Raw genomic sequence first — 12,990 nt, forward strand, 5'->3', positions numbered from 1 at the left:
TTTCCCAGATCTCAGGGTAACCTGGCTGATGTTTGCCCTTTCTGGTGGCTTTACTGAGGCTGGAATCCTTCCCTCATTCCCTCGCATATCGCTCAGGGATGTTGCGATCTGAGATAGTTGCTTTGACATCAGATCCATCGCAGCCTTGTGTTCCTGCTGAGCATCCTGGAGCTTGTGGACCACGTCATTATTTGCCAGCAAGTTGTTCTGCATGTGCTGTTGAGAATTCACTAGGTCATGGACCATATCATCCAGGTTCCTCTGGACCCGAGTGTTGGGTTGACTACCACTTGGCCCTTGACCATGATTCGGTCTACCCCCTTGATGCGGGCGAAAATTCCCTTGACCTCCTTGGTTATTGTTGTACTGATTCCCTGGCCCTGATAGTTGTTGTTCCTCTGGTGTGGGGGTACATACGAGCTTCCTTGGTTATTTTGGTTCCTATTGTTCCAGCTAGATTGATTTCCTTGACCTCCTTGGCTCCAATTACCTTGTGCTCCTTGATTCCAGTTGCCTTGCCCCTCTTGACTCCTTCCGGACCAGTTGGGTTGGTTCCCTTGGTTTCCTTGGTTTCCTTCCGACTTAGTAATCTGGAGTTGAGGGTTTTGATTCCCCTCGGACCACCTGAAGCATGGATTGTCCCTCCATGGAGCGTCTTTGATTCTCCACTGGTTCCAATTGTTGCCTTGATTATTTTGGTTCCAATTTCCTACTGCATTTATATGGGCTGGATAATGCATCCCTCCTTGAGATCCGCAATAATTGTAACCATCCTCTGGACCCAGTGCTTGTTTTTCTTTCTCTGTTGGACCCGGTGAATCGTTCTTCCCTAGGGCAGTTAGGATAGTTTTCTCGAGCTGCGCCATTCTGACATCCATCCTTGCATCCACTCGGGCATCCACCCTTTCTTCATTTTGCACTGTGACTGCATCCGCATTCCCTCTCCTTAGAATGGTACGAGGTGAATCGTATGCCTTTTTTGCATCAATTAATCTTCCCAGTATCTCTCGGCCCTCGCTCACCTTCCTCTTGGTGAAATTTCCTCCACTAGCGGTGTTCATCAGATCTTTGGACTCAGGTTTCGCCCCTTTATAGAATAGATAGTAGGTTTCCGCTTCCATCATCCGGTGGTTTGGGCAAGCGTCGAGCAACCCCTTGAACCTGGACCAATACTGACTCAACGATTCATCATATTCTTGCTTACATTCTTGGATCTCCTTCTTGAGAGCATTCGTTTTGTTAAAAGGGAAGAAGTAATCCAAGAACTCCAACTTGATGTCTTTCCACGTATTGATTGAGTCGGGTAGGCAGCCTTAACAACCACGTGTTAGCCTCCCCCTTGAGCGCGAACGGGATCGCGCGTAATCGATAATCCTCCTCTGTTGCATCGTTGGGTCTCTTCTGAATGCTGCAAAGCTTACTGAATTCATTGAGGAACTCATAGGGGTACTCATTCCTCCGACCCGAGAAAGTGGGGAGAATGCCCAACACATTAGTTTTGATGTCGATCGCCCTCTGGCGCTGGGTAGAGACGATGGCCTGGGCAGGCTCGCCATCTAAATGGGCAGTGAGCCAGCCGATCTCTGGGTCGTCGTCGCCTGCGTTGGCCATGCTCTCAACGCTTTCCTCCTCTGTTTCTGAGGTTGACTTTGGTTCCTTCTTAACTGACGAAGTTGACTCCTCATCGCTCTCCGAACTCAGGTGAACTGGATCCCCTGTTGTAAGCCTCGATCTGGTGGTAATTGGGAATATAGTTTCCTTGACCCGCCAACTAGTATGGGCGCTTCTCCAACCAGGTGAGTTGTTCCAGTGTCCGAACCGGTAGCTCCTGTTCATAAACTGGAAAAAGAAACAAAAGAAAACATGTTAAATAAATTATTTACACCAAAACATTCGCAAGCACACTAATAACACCATGCCTCCCCGGCAAAGGAGCCATTTGAACAGGACTCTAAGAGTGCAGTGCGAGTTTGTACTGTGATATGTGTCACTCGATCTAACAGGTCCAGAGGATTCGACTAGACTTCAGAGGCTAGAATATCATGAGACTTAGCAGAAAGGGGTCGTTGGGTGCACTCTGTCCCTTCAAAAACCTCAACCCACTATACTATAACTTAGCACAGGGAAGTAAAGGATCGATCCCACGAGGAAGTAGGTGTTACGAAACTGCATTTGAGGATGTTTTGGAAAAGAAAGGGGTTGGCTGCTGCCACGCAATTTTTGTGGGTCGAGAACTTAAAACTACTGGGTCTGAGAGATAAGCGAAACTTTACTCTACCTATTGGGTCTAATAGATTAGAAGAACTTTACTCTACCTACTGGGTCTAAGAAATGAAAACGTACGGAACATACATGACTCAGAGAAAAGGAGATATTTTAAAGTTCTAAGACAACTGGAGTAAACTTAACTAGACAGACTTTCCTAATTTGGACAGACAAGCACAAAGCGAAAAGCAAGACAAGTTTCCTCAAACTACCAGGGTCTGGAAAAGCATGCAGAAAAGTAAAAGAGACAAAGTAGATCGTACTGACAGGTCTAGCAGATATGCAGAAAAAGTAAAGTACATGCAGAAAAGTACTGACATAAAGCAGATCTGGTTCTAACTACCAACAACTTCATCTTCTTCAGAAATCAAACGAGAATAGCAGAGAAAACAGAGTATTAAACACCATGAAAACAAAGCAAACTCTAGATCTAGACTTAAAACGAGAAATTAAAGCCTAAACTAACAGATCTACGCTACTGGACCTAAAGGATGCAAAAACAGAAAGTAAATAGCTACAATCATGCATAACGTAAACAACAAGCACCAAATATCTGAAACTTCAACTCCAAAACACCACGATTCAACAAATCCAAACATCTCCATATCCAAATCCCCAACCCTCTAACAACAAACACAGATCTCAGCTCCAAACATCCAACAACAAACAAGAAAGAAAGCTAAAAACAAGAGATGAACATAAACTCAGAGATATTCAACCAAAAGCAAACATAAACTTCCATAATAACTAGAAATAGGTTTGAATCCAGTAGATCAAAGCAAGAAACTAGAGTTGCAAAATTTAAAAACCGACAAGGTACTAAACGAAAGCAAATAAAATTGTTTCTTCGCCTCCACAAGGCGATGTTACACAGCAAAATAACAACGATGACGATGAGAACCACGGTGGCCAGAATCCTCCATGTCCAAGTGCGCAGCAGTCCAAGATGAAAATTTTTAAGTAGAGAACTAGAACTAGAGCTAGGAGAGCGTAGAAGTGGCTGTTCATGGATTGTCTTGTTCTTCAGGGTTGAGCTCTTTGTATATGTGAGGCTCTGATCCCTAGGGTATCCCCTCTGGTGATTTTACGCTCCTGCCCTTGAGTAAGACTCTTTAAAATAATTTGCTCTCGCTTCATTCTGCTCCTGTCGCCAACTTTTGATTCTCCAAGGTCTGAACGACGACTTCTGATTTTTGCTTCAATTTCATCTCTTTTGCATCTGCCAGGTCAGGTAACAACAACTCCTGGGTCCAACAGATTTACTACGCACCTGAACTCAATAACGCACATTAGCGCCCCAAATGCACAGAATTTTAACCCTAAAACGATGCATGAAACGAGCCTTATCAATAGCCATTACAGAGGCTATGAAGGAGGCAATCTGGTTAAAGGGAGTTCTCTCTGAACTCTAGTTTATTAAGTCTGCTCCTATGTTATACTCTGATAGTCAGTCTGCCATTAAACTTTGTAAAAACCCTGTTTTCCATGATAGAACTAAGCATATAGATGTTAGGTTCCATTTTATTAGGGAAGTTGTGGAAAAAGGTGAAGTTCTTTTTCGAAAGGTGCATGATCATAACCCAGCTGATATGGGTACCAAATGTCTTTCTGTGGATAAGCTGTTGTCATGCATCAAAAAATTGCACTTTGATTTTGGTTGAGCATGTGCATTGCATGTCTCGGGGAAAGACCTTGCTGACTCTTTGAAGTCACAAGGAAGCTCAAGTCCTACAAGACTAATTGTCTAGCCATCTGGAGTCTTGTTAGGCAACCTGGCTGATCTCTTGACTAATGAGTCTCAAAACTCTTTGGTGTCTTGAGGTAGCCTTGTAGGCAGTGATGAAGCAACAGCTGACTAAGGCTCTCCCCATGTGCTCCCAATAGGTCCAAGGTGGAGAATGTTGAATATTAGTGGACCATTGAGTTTTGGACTCACATATTAATTAATTGGGCTGGCCCTAATCTAATTAATATTTGAGCCCATGTTTCAGGTGTAGGCCCAATTAAGTTATTTGGCTCGTTACTTGCCTGCTTACTCCGATGACCGCCACGTAGGCAGCTCCACGCGGATTGTGAGTCTTAGCCGTTGGATCTGGAGTGTGTTTGTTAAGTGAGAGTCTGACCTCTCATTCTTCTTATTCTGTGATTTCGTTCTAAGACTTCTCTCTCTCTCTCTTCGAGTGTGCTCTGCCTTCTCTCTAGGGTTCCGGCGACTCTAGTCGGAGTTTTCCTTCAAGCTTGTGTTTCCACCGATAATTCTCAGTTTTTAAGAGTTCTATCGGTTTAGTTTGAGTGTTAGGCAACTTCTTCGGTTTCCTTCTCAAACCCTAGGGTTCGGTCTTCTTTCTTGTGACCGATCTCCTGAGCTTGGAGGTGGTGTAGTGAGAGACCTTGGTCGTGACTGTGTTCAGAGAGACTTGTGGTGGTCCGCGTGTTGAGGAGGCCTACTGTGGTGGTAACCGGTGAAACTTAGGGTTTTTGGGGTCCTTGTTTAGTAATACTCCCTTGTGACGTTTGGTTGAAGCTTTGGGGAGGTTCTTGGCTCGGTGTAGTCGCCTGTTGCGACCTGAGCCATATTCTTGTGCTTGTAACCTAATCTAGCGCTATTTCTTTGTTTGTTTAGATCCTGCAGGATCATCTCTTGTGTTACTAACAATTCTACTTAAGTGTGCAGGATTATTGAAGAAGATGGAGACTCAAGTTATGTGTGATACTTGAACTTAGTCTAGGGTTCTTCAATTGTAACTCCTTGTACTTGTGTAGAGTGTAATCTTAGTATCACTCTTGTATTGGCTTGTATCTCTGAGATTAGCCATCTCGGACCCAATCAATAAAAGAGGTCCCGGTAATTAGCGAATCCCGAGTGGTCTGATCCCTACATACACAGTACAATTACTTTTATTTACAAGAACAATGGATACGATTACTTTTATTTACAAGAACCATGATTTTTGATTGAAGATTATGAAATGTGTTTAAGATAACTTATTAGGAGTATAAAATTAATAAGTATCTTACAATTTCCCAAATTGGAATGAGATAACTTAGAAACTACAATAAGTATATAGTAATACACACGATAACCAGGCCAACTAGTTACACGTTTAAAATACTATATTCTTTTACTAAAATGGAATGAGACGCAAGTAATAGGACAATAAAAAAAAAGAAAGAAAGGCGTTTCGTACGGACAGAAAGAGTATATAAAATCACATATATATTATAATCTCAATAAAACATATACTATGATAACATTATTGTTGACTAAAACATATGATGTCAATCAGTAATTTATAACAATTACATAGGATCAACACATTTGCTCTTAGGATTCCAATCGCACAAAAACCATAACTTTTCCAACGGTGGGTATATATTTGTGAAGTAGAAACCTTCAGGCTGCACAGCATAATAGCATATCCCATGTTTGCATCGATTATCACCCCAGTTTGCGTCAAAAACATGAAAGCCCCTGTCCTTTCCGTTCCATTGGAAACGACAGGAGAACATAGTAGAAAAAGGTTTCAAACAGAATGCGAATCGATATTCTACATTCGGGGTAAGATTATGATATCCCAAATCGTCGTCTTTCGATATGCAATGCACCTGTAGAAGCGGGGAATTTGGAGGGAGATGGCTTACAATGTAAACAGCAATTTTTAGGGTAATACATTTAGATGGTAGCAAGTCTTGCGACCATGTTGTTTGGAGCAAAAGAGAGAAAGCAATAAGAAGAAATAAGTTGTACTTAATCATGGTGCTTTCTTTTAAATATTTGTTGGAGGTGTGAGTTTTTTAGTTTTGAATTGATCTTATTTATAGATCAAAGTGCTTCATCATGCATTAATTGATTGAAGTCAACTTCTTTTTTGTCCAACTACATTAAAACATTTCTACTCAAATTTATTATTACTCAAAATTATATATACAGTTGAAATTGTTGTTGCAGATTCTCTACTTTCCAAAGTATTTAAACTAAAAAAAATTATGAGGATTAAATGACTTTTGCCACAAATAGATTAAGTCAACTGAATTGATATTCTACATTCGGGGCGAGTGTTGTATCCCAACTCATCGTTTTTAGACATACAATGCACTTGTAGATGTATTCATAATAAGAGCCGCATTTCTTCGTAACACTGACTTTTACTGTGAGATTTATAAGTTTCGAAATTAAATTATTATTGGGTCATATCATCATATTTAATGAGGTGTATAATTATTAAGTGGTGAGGTGCATAGTTTAGAATACTAAGAAGTGGGCCATCAATATTATCAGTGTTATGGTTGGGCTTTAGTGTTGGAAGATTATATATGGGCTAGCTATGGTTATATTATGTTGGCTCACACTTTTTTATAGAAAGGAAATTAAGAAGGTCCGCTTAATTAAGCTAAATCATGGAAAAATATAAGCACATTCCTAAATACATTTCAAGTTAGAGAAAAATAATTACAACGTAATTATTCTTTTCGAAATAAATAGAAAAGTATTGGAACGTCACATCTTTTATTTGTTTATTTGATAAATCGATTAAGGAGTCTTACACAAACACTTTTAGCATGCTTACTTCTATGTACAAGAACTATAATTTTTTCTTGAAGCTTATGACAATTTTTAGGATAAGCTTATGGAGCTGATCTGAAAGTGGAGCGTATATTATTGTTTTGAGCCTTTCTAAATGCATTAAAAAATGAAATGGACCAGATTAGGGTAGACGAATCCTATTAATTTGGCTACTTTCTAATTCAACTTCCGTTAGGGAAATCTTACATTTTCTAAAGATGGAGAAGCTCGGAATGCTACTGTATATTAATTTGAAATTTTAATCATTCAAGAAATATCAAATTATTTATTTTTTCTTTTACATTGTTTCGCACTTTATTTCAATATTAGTTCTCGGTTGATCGACACATTTTGCTTCCACGACTTTCTTTCTTTGTTCTACGTACTTGTTGAGACGGAAGGAGTGTTAATACTCAGTTACATCTCAACCAAATAAATTATTAATGGGATATTATTAGCTTGTGGGATCTAGTTTAACATTAGTAATATGATTAGGCTGTGGGATATGTATTTAACATACTACTCAAGCACTCTCTATCACACATTACGTATTCTAATTTGGACTGTTCCGACTAAAGTGATGCATTTTTTTATTTGGCAAAACCAAAAAGATCACTACAAAAAAATCGCTATTTAGTGACAGATATTTCTGTCACTAAATCTTATATTTCCTCCAATAAACGAGTCAGTGACGGAACAAAAACGCTGCAAAATATTCGCCGCTAAAATATTAGTGCAGTTTATTGGAAGATTACCCACGAAAAATAGTCCGCCAAAGAAATTCAACGAGTAAAGATTAGAAATAGTGGCGGATTTGAGACGCCATTATTAGTGGCGGAATTAGTATCCACCACTGAAATTCTGTCATTGTTCCGCCATTAACGTACAATGCTATTTAGTTGGTAGAATGAATCTGCCACTATATTTTTATACGGATTTTAATTTTATTTATTTTATTATTTACCCATTCCGGTATGATAATTTTTTCAACTAATCAATACATATTTCATGGTGACCAAAGTTTAATAATATTGAACATCAATGCAAATTTTAAAACTTAGTTAATAACAAATAATGATTCATGATCATTCTTAGTCTCATGTCTAGTGGAAATGTTGTTGGCAAATTTATCATACACACATATCTTGTTCTTTCTCAGTCTTTTGAACTCCGTCTCTTTCCTTTCCAAATCTTTGATCAAACTTATTTGTTCATCTCTTGAGCCAGTTTTTGATACATGAAACTACAAGAGTCGAAAGAAACCAGAAGAAGTGCCATGTATCACTCCCAAGAAGTGCCCACTTAAGCTAAATATTGAAAAATTATGCAAGCGCAAATAGTTTAAGCTAGAGTAAAATAATTAAAACGTAATTATTCTTTTTGAAATAATTAAAAAAGTGTAGGAACGTGACATCCCTTATGCTATTTAATTAATCGATGAAGAAGTGTTACACAAACACTTTTAATCATAAGAACAAAAACATTTAACACGATTGTTTACTGTTATGTACAATTACTTTTATTTACAAGAACAATGGATACGATTACTTTTATTTACAAGAACCATGATTTTTTATTGAAGCTTATGACATGTTTTTAAAATAAGTTATTAGGAGAATAAAATTTATCTTGCGATTTGCCAAATTGGAATGAGATACTTAAAGTAGAATAACTTAGAAACTACAATAAGTATAGTGATACACACAATAACCAGGCCAACTAGTTATACAATTAAAATACCATATTCTTTTACTAAAATGGAACGAGACGCAAGAAATAGGACAATAAAAAAGAAAGTAAGGCATTTTGCACGAGACAGAGAGTATTTAAAAATCACACACACACACACACACACATATATATATATATATATATATATATTGAGGGTAAAATTGTGTGATAACCCTATAACTAAATCTCCACTACACATTTTTAAAATATGTGGTCTAGATGTAATCTAACAAAACTATCATTTTATCAAATAAAACTATCATTTTTGGATATATTGAGGGTAAAATTGTCATTTCATTTTAAAATTTGGTGGGAAATAAGAAAACTTGACTCAAACGCCTCGTTCAATTTCTCTCACACTCAAACCCTGCATTCAATTTCTCTCACAATCAAACCCTCTTAATCGTGTTTCAAAGCCTACGAATCGAAGGAAAAATCATCCGATTCTGGAATATGTCGAAGGAAAATGCTCAAGCATCATCGAAGAAAGGTTGGATGAAGTTTATTACTTATTTCACTTTTGATTTTGCTCGATTTATCATTTTGCTGGAGATTTTCTCAATTTTTTTTAGATTCTGTAGTTTTTTAGTGTAGATATTTCTTATATTTATACAATATCATTCATGCATGACAATATTGAGAACAATCTATATATTTAGATTTACATTTTGCTGTGTGTGCTGCTGCTGTGTGTTTTTCTGTGTTTGTGTATGTGTTTTGCTTTGTTTATGTGTGTTTTCCTGTGTGTGTGTGTGTTTTTGGATGATCTGTTTAAATGTAGAAATTATGCTTTTGCTTGATAAAATGATACTTTGGGTGCATAAAATGATAGTTTCTGAAAATGATAAAATGATACTTTGTGAATAGTGTTTTGTTCTACTTAAGTGACAAGTTATGCCCTCTCTGCTTTTTTGAACTCATTGAAATTTGGAAAATGATAGTGTCAGAAGATAAAATGATAATTGCTCTTGATAAAATGATTGTTTCAGATTATAAAATGATGGTTTTACATTATAAAATGATAGTTTCATGGGATAAAATGATACTTTGACTTTATATAATGACATAAACTGTTTAACTGAAATCTTTTGTTTATTAGGAAAGAACATTCGTGATGATGATGATGATGATGAACGTAGAACATTAGCAGAAGAAGTAGAACATATAAGAAATAAGAAGAAAAGAAAGAATGATGATGCAATTGATGGTAAGACAGCTTCAAAGAAGGGCAAGGAAAAAGTTGTTGAAGATAGTACAGTCATTAAGACATCAACTTTGGCAGGAGGAAGGAATACTGACTTCTTCGTTGACATGCTTGAATCTCTAAACAAGAATCAAAGAAGAGCTGTTCGAAAGATTGGGTTTGGCGCACTCCTAAACTTCAATATAAGAAGTTTCCCAAGAGCATTGGCGTATTATCTGATCTACAACTTTAACCATAAAAGTTCATCAATTGAGTTGAACAGTGGGGAATCACTCACATAACTCTTGGGTTCCCGATTGGATCTTTACCTATCAATAAAACCAAATTTCAGAAAAATATCCACATCAAAACTGAAATTGCTAGATTCTGTAAAGGTGGAGAGAAAAAAATGGTGCCAAAGTATGTTGTAGAGCAGATGGAGAGAGACAAAGAAGGTGGTGAGTTGTTTAAATGGACTTTTATGGTTCTCATGGAGTATGCCTTGATTAACACTCCTGCTGATGGAAATATGAGGCCAAAAATTTTAGATTACATAGCTGATGTTGAGAAGATCAAACAATACAATTGGTGTAGCTATGTCATATCTAGATTGTATGAAACACAAAAGAGGTGGAAAAAAAACACAGCAAAGATATTTACCGGGCCAGTTATCTTTGTAGTGGTAAGAATATACTCCCTCCGTCGGAAAAAAAACACAGCAAAGATATTTACCGGGCCAGTTATCTTTGTAGTGGTAAGAATATACTCCCTCCGTCCCATTAAAAATGAAACGTTTTCCTTTTTTGATTGTCCCATTAAAAATGAAACGTTTTCTAAAATGGAAACAACTCTATCTCTACTTTTTCATCTCTCCTACTTTACTCTCTCTTCATTAACTCACAAAACAACACTACATAAAATCCCGTGCCGATTCTCAAATGTTTCATTTTAAGTGGGACGGAGGGAGTATTTGTTTTCCATTGTCTATGAATCTATTTACAGAAAAACTAATATTTAGTTTTTGTTTAATGTAGGCTTGTTACGTGGACATGATTGTCTTTGAAAAAAAAATGGTGCCAAGATGTTATCCAACAGTTAAAGGATGGACTACCGAACTGTTGAAAGAAAGACAAAGAGCAGAAATGGAGAATTCAGCTTTTGGTCTGGGTCATAAGTATGACCGATATAAAAAGAAGCCACATGAAGAAAATGATGAAGATGACGAAGATGATGAATCTCAAGATGTAGAAGGTTTGAAGACAAATGATCATGATGAAGTGGGGACAACCAGTGAATGGGAGAATTTCATAAATGAATGGAAGGGAGCTGCAAAGGATGTTAAAGCCTCAATGTTGAAGATTGTTGATGTCCTTGAAGCAGCGTCGGATAAACTCAGGAATCTCAATAGCTTTAAGATAATCTGTGATACAACGAGAAATGCAATGGGATTGAGAGAGGAAGGTGTGCAGCATGTTATAGAAAGTCAGAATACAATGACACAGGCTATAAACAATGATGAAACTGATGATCCTGAATGGATTGATATCATGATTGAGTTAACTAAAGCTGCTGAGAGGACATATATACTGAAAAATACGATTGAGTTCCCTACCTTCACTCTGATACATGAATGTGACGACAATCCTAATGAGAATGAAGAATTTAATCGGGAAAAGGATATGGAGAAGGAAAAAGATGATGAGGTGGAAAACGAGCAAGAGAAACAGAATGAAAGTGAAAAGGAAATGGCTAATAAAGTAGCTGGAAAAGAAAAGGAAAAAGTTTCAGAGAAAGAAGTTCAGAATGAAGAATATGAGGTAACTTTTAAAAATTATAGTTTAAGTACATAAAATGATTGTTTATATGGTTAAAATGATATATGTTTGATGATGTTTTTTGGTGGTTCTGTTTTATTTGAAAACTGATACTTTTGCATCATAAAATGATAGTTTAAGCGGATAAAATGATACTTTTGCATGATAAAATGATAAAATGATAGTTTCAGGGAATAAAATGATAGGTTCTGTGAATAAAATGATACTTTTGTTTCATAATGATAGTTTTAGATTTTTGGCTGATAATGTGATAGTTCTTGTGGGTAAAATAGTATCCCTTCAGTCAATAACAATTTATATTTGTTTTAAATGAAAGCATGACAGAGTTGATACCATAATATCCACTGTCATGGAGGATATAAATGGTGAAACAGGGGATGATGAAGTTTTAAAACAGAGAGAAGAAAATTTGAATAAGGACAAAGGGAAGAAGATGGTTTCTCAAGATCCTCCAGTCGAAAAGGAGAAAGTGGTCAGAACAACAAAGAAAATTGTTGAAGCAATATGCTCTCCCTACAATGTCAGAGCAGTAAATCTGAAAGGAAAACTGAATAAAGAAGAGAGAGAAATAATGTACTGGTTGATGACAGATGAAGAAAGTGAATAGCAAGTTTTGAATTACATAATTATATTCTTATTCATTTCTTTTAACTAACATTAAATATGAATTTGAAATTAGTTATGAGGTAGTTTATGAGAACGACATGATCAAAATGTTCAAGATTGATTTCCACAGCCTTGCTCCATGTACATACGTCAGGATCAACATCATAGATGCATGGGTTGTGTTCCTCAACTACAATGAAAAATTCAAATCAAAGGCATCACCGAGTCGTCTTTTCATCATCACCGCACCTACGGTACCGTAAACGAGTAAATAAATAATAGTATTACATTAAAAGTTAAATATATTTACAAAAATGTAAACATGACAGATTTACAACATTACTGCAAGGAGATCTGGTTGGAATGAAGCAGAGAGTCGAGAAAGATTTTGCTCAAACTTGAATGAATTTGTGTCAAAGATTGAAAATTTCAAATGGGAAAATTATGACATGGTAAGTCATAATTACATATACATTACAGAACAGGGGTGCGTTATAATGATAACCCATATTTATGTTATAAGTTAATAACCCTATCATTTTATGGGTCAAAAGTACTCCCTCCGTCCCATAAAAGTTGATACAAAACTTTTGGACACGGAGATTAAGAATTTATATTAAATAAATAGGAGAGATGAAAAAAGTAGGAAAGATAAGAGAGAGTAAAGTAAATGATGGAATAAAGTAAGAGCGATTAGATGTTTTGTCTTTTGTTAAAAAAGGAAATGACTCAACTTTGTTGGGACGGACTAAAAAGGAATACGACTCAACTTTTATGGGACGGAGGGAGTATCATTTTTACTAAAA

Source organism: Salvia hispanica, chromosome 2 (genome assembly GCF_029641045.1).
Source record: "Salvia hispanica isolate PSC_SH4W2 chromosome 2, Shi_PSC_v1, whole genome shotgun sequence".
NCBI lineage: Eukaryota > Viridiplantae > Streptophyta > Magnoliopsida > Lamiales > Lamiaceae > Salvia > Salvia hispanica.